Below are 5,258 nucleotides of genomic sequence, written 5' to 3' on the forward strand. Positions count from 1 at the left end.
AATGTCTCCATTAACTTTATTACAGAGTCTAGACAGCTTGGCTCCTGAAACAGACATGTGGGTCAGCATGAGCTTGAGTTTATGAACTTTGGGGTAAAATGACAGGTTTGAGAGGGGAATATGTGACAGGTGGTTTGGGAAGGCTGAACCTTCCTAGTACCTTGGCCAATGGGGACAGGAAGAGGGCAACGTGCAGCCGGGAGTTTGGATAAAAGGAGGCTGCACCCTCTGAAACCTTGAGAGAGAAAACCCTGTGGGTGTGTGCCCTGGTGGACTCTTTCCCTTTATTGGAATAAAGTTGCAGGACTCCTCTGTCTCCTTTACGGACACTGGCTTTTCATAGTGTGATTTTATGTACATGACATTACAGAATGTCATGGAACCAAGCAGCCGTTGGGACACATCAAGGCCCTGTTGGAACAAAGAAACCATTGCTGACAGTACAGAAACTCATGGATCCAAGGGGCCATTGTGGCAATGCAGATCCAAGGACACCATGGAGACACTCTGGAACCTCATGGAATCAAGGAGACCATTGTGACACCCTTGTGCCTCATGGAATCGAGGAGACCATTGTGAAACTCAGGGACCCTATGGAATCAAGGCTCAAGGATGAAGATGTGGGGCCATAGAACCAAGGAGCCATTGTGACAATGCAAGACCTCATGGAAGCAAAGATCCATTGTGACTCTACAGAGGCAAGGAGAACATTGTGACAAGGAGAACATTGTCACACTAGAGGGACTCAGAGATCCAAGGAGACCATTGTGATACTGTGGGGCCCCATGGAATCCAGGGAACAGGTCTTGACTGTTTGACTGGCTTGGCCTTCTGAGGGCCACCTGACAGGTCTGGCTGACCTTGGCATCTCGAGGGCTGCTTCTCATTAGCCCCTGATGCACTGGGGCTGTGTGCTCTCCTTCCTATGGAAAGAACTGACCCTCTTTCCTGGTGTCCATTGCCAAAATTGGGATTCTTTCTCCATTTTTCCTTATATGCAAAGATTGTTCCCAGATGAAATCTGCCAGGACAGACAGATCTTTCTGGCTTGTCCACCCCGAGTCCACCTTTCATCTGCCTTTGAAACATTGGGGCCATGTGCTTTTCTTTCTTATGGGAAGAAAGCACTTTTCATGTCCAGGTCCCCATGGCCAATGCTGGGAACCCACCTCCAGAACTCCCTATATCTAAGCATATATCCCAGACAAAACCTGCTAGAAGATACAAATCTGGCTGGCCTTGGCTTCCTGAGGGCTGTCTCTCATCTGCCTTTGAAATACTGGGGCTCTGGGCTTTCCTAATGAAAAGAACTTTCCTTCCTGGCTAGGCACCCATAACCAAAACTGACTCCACCTCCAAAATTCCCTATATCCAAGGATTTCTTCCAGATGAAAGATATCAGGAGGTGTCTGGCTCTCTTGGCCCATGCGTGGCCACCTCTCATCTTCTAACCAAAAAACTTGGGCTTTGCAATTTTCTTTCCTCTGGCAAAACCATCCACCTTGACCTGGTGCTCATGGCTGAAACTGGGATTCCACCTCCAAAACTCCATCCATCCAAGGATTGCTCCCAGGTGAAAGCTGCCAGGACAGACAGGTCTGGCTGCCCTTGGCCTCTTGGGGGCTGCTTCTCACCTGCTTTTGAAACACTGGGTCTCAGTGCATTTTTCCAATGGAAAAGAACCTTCCTTTTCATCATCATGTCCAGGGATGAAATTGAAACTCAGCCCCCCAAATTCTGTATATCCAAGGATTTCTCGGTGACAAAAGCTGCCTAGAAAACAGGTCTGGCTGGCTTGGCTACCTGGGAGCCACCTGTCTACTCTTCTGTCTTTGAAACATTTGGGCTCTGTGCTTCTCACCGTTTCATCCTTCTCACCTAAGCAAAAATGGCCAAATGTAGGGTTCCACCTGCAAAATTCCCTATATCCACGGGTTGGTTTCAGACAAAAACTACCAGGGTAGAGTGGTCTGGCTGGCCTTGGCCTCTGACTGCCACCTTTCATCTGCCCCTGAAACACTGGTGTTCCATGTTTTCCTTCCTATGGAAAAGAGCCGTCCTTCACATCCAGGCATGCATGGCCAAAATTGATATTCTGCCTCTAAAACTCCAAATATCTGGAGATTGTTTTTTACCAAATAGCATATTTGCTACCAAGCCCCAGGACTGACTGGCAGGAGCTTCTCCCAGTCAGGTCTCTTATGAAGCTGCAAGCAATTCACTGGCCAGATCCTGAGGGGGTAGGGAGTTCAGACCAACGAGAATATCCACACTGGTCTTTCAAATGTTCTATATAAAGGGTAGCCTGGAAAATAAACTTCCTCTGTGCCACAAGGTCATCGGGGGTGAGTTGTCTGGGTGTACTTGCTCCTCACCCCCCACACATGGCATAACAATTGCTCCCAGATGAAATCTGCCAGCACTGTCATCCATGTCTGCCCTTGGCCTCTGGTGACAGCCACTCACCTGGTCCTGGAACACTGGGACTCGGTTGTTTCCTTCCTGTGGAGACCACTGTGACACTGTGGGGCCTCGTGGCACCAAGGCCATCACTATGGCTCAGCAGGGCTTTGTGGAACCAAGAGGCCATTGCTGCATTTCAGGGCCTCGTGGAGCCAAAGGGCCGTTGTGATCCTGCAGGGCACTGTGGGTCCATGGAGAGCACTGTGGAATTGCAAGGCCCCATGGAATCATGGAGAACATTGTGACATGTGGGGCCCCAGGGAACCAAAGAGCCACTGTGACCCTGCAGGGCCTCGTGGAAGCACGGGGCCACACTGCAGAAGCAAGAAGAACATTGTGACACTGCAGGGCCTCATGGAACCAAGGGAACATGGAAGAGGTCTGGCTGGTTTGGCCTCCCAGGCCACTGAACAGGTCCAGCTGATCTTGAAATGCTGAGGGTGGCCTCTCATCAGCCCCTGGAGAACTGGGGCTCTGTGCTTTCCTTCCTATGGAAAAGAACCATTGGTCTTCCCAGGTTCTCACAGTCAAAAGTTATATTCTCCCTAAAAAATTCCCTATATTCAAGGGTTCTCCCAGGCAACAGCTGCCAGGACAGAGAGCTCTGGCTGGCCTTGGCCTCTGGTGGTCACCTGTCATCTCAAGGAAGGCCTGAGGAAAGTATTTTAACAGGTCTGACTACTGGAACATCAATGAGTCTCTCCTCCACTGAAAAACTCAGATGATTTTCGGATCATATCTGTCTTTTTTATCTTGGTATATATTATTAATGAAATATTATTTTCAGCTACCTAATATTATTCTCATCACTTGCCCAGTGTTATCTGATACAAATCACCTCCTCTACATATGGATCCAGGTCACCTGTACAAGCAACCACAAGAAAGAATGCAGCAGGAATGATTTGTCTCTGCTCCCATCTGTCCCGTCTCCTCTGGAGCTGGAGGTGCAGCCCCAGCACTTGGCCGGGCTCAAGGGCTCCCAAGCTCAGCTCCCACCCAGAGAACTTGCAGACCCTGGGCTGCTCTTCTTGGTCCCTGCACGCTCAGCCAGGCTGAGATGGACACTGATGGTTTCTGGGCCAGGCTCTCTGAGCCCAGCCCAGCTCCCTGCAAGCTCTGCCAGCTGCCCTGAGCTCTGGGCAGCACCAAGGGCCTCTCCCCAGTCCAGCCCAGCCGGCTCTGGCCCCACAGCTCTGCTCAGGCCAGGCTGCTCTGGGCACTGCCCCACGGCCTCAGCCCCTGGCAAGGGCACAGCAGCAGCTGCAGCTGCCACAGGACTCAGCCCCAGCATGGGGGAAGGTGCCTGGCCAAGGGAAAGGAGGCTCCCTGGGTGCCCTGCTCTCCTCTGCAGGAGATGCTGAGAGCTCTGCAGCCCCTGCTGCCATCCCATCTGCCCAGGGCAGCACAAGAGCCCCGGCCTTGGGGCCCTCAAGAGCTGTTCCTGCTCCAGGCCCAGGGCCCATCCCAAAGCTGGGGCAGCCACAAAGCTGTGCCCATTTCTGTTCATCCCTGCTCTGATCAGGATGGATCCTAGCACCTTGGAGATTGGTGATGAATTTTATTTTACCGAGGCCTCATATTTCTTATGCTCTTCAGTTCAGAAGTTCAGTGAAAAAAGCTCATTAACATTTGTTCAAAACACCCAAACAAGAACAGCCCATGGGAATATTTCAAATCTTGAATTCTTCTGTGGTTAATTAGACAGATTTCAGAAGTGTATTCAAAGTGAATCTACGATATTGAAAACAATGCAGACAGAATTATTTTGTCCTGTTAAGTTTTATTTTCTGTTTATAGATTGCTATTAGCAATCCCCAGTTGATATTGATCCTCAGCGTCTCCTCATGCAGTCTGAACAGATATGAAAATCAAGACCCTTCATGGCTGACAATCCATCACACTTTATCCCTACCCCCTCCCCATCATTTCCCCTGTCCAACCCCTGGCACTCAGAGCAGCTGAGGAATGGAGTCACATCCAGGGGTGTCCCCAGGGCTCAGGGTTGGGGCCAGGTCAGTGAAATCTCTTTATTGCTGATCTGGACGAGGCCATCAAGGGCACCCTCAGTCAGTTCCCAGGTGAGCCCAAGCTGGGTGGCAGTGTGGCTGTGCTGGAGGGAAGGAAGCTCTGCAGAGGGATCTGGCCAGGCTGGAACCATGGGCCCAGGACAATGGGATGAGGTTCACCAAGGCCAAGGGCCACATCCTGCCCTGGTCTCACAACCACCCCAAATCCCTGGCTATGCCTTGCCCCTGATCCCCACAGCCTGTCCTGTTTCCTTCATCCCTGCATTGCCAGGGACTCTCTGGGACAAGGGAACTCTGCTCTGGGGATGGAGGGAGGTGCAGGAGTGGGAGCCACCATTGGAGTGGGAGCCAAAACTCACCAGTTTGTGTCCTTTGGGGGTCAGGAACTGGTGGGACTCAGAGGCACAGGAAGTTTCTCTTCATGGCCAACAGACCATGGTTGAACAGGATACGATTCAATAGCAATCACGCTCTTCCCTGAGCTATGTGCATCATCCCAGCAGCATCTGAGGAGTCCACCATCCACAAGTGATTTCCATACTAAAATTAACTTTAGAAAAAATGTGGTTTTGCAATAGATAAAAACACAGTGAAGTTCTTGTATCAGGATGCCCATCCTGGACTGGGGGTAAAGCAGCCTGAAAAATTCCTGATTTGCAATGCTGTCAGTGGTGGATGGAGAAAGAGCTCAGGCTGCTTTTGGTGTTGAGGAAATGCTGAAACCAGCCTGACTCATTTCATCTCCTCCTGTTCTGGCTGATCTCCC

The sequence above is a fragment of the Zonotrichia leucophrys genome, unplaced genomic scaffold (assembly GCF_028769735.1).
Source record: "Zonotrichia leucophrys gambelii isolate GWCS_2022_RI unplaced genomic scaffold, RI_Zleu_2.0 Scaffold_517_35825, whole genome shotgun sequence".
Classification (NCBI taxonomy): Eukaryota; Metazoa; Chordata; class Aves; order Passeriformes; family Passerellidae; genus Zonotrichia; species Zonotrichia leucophrys.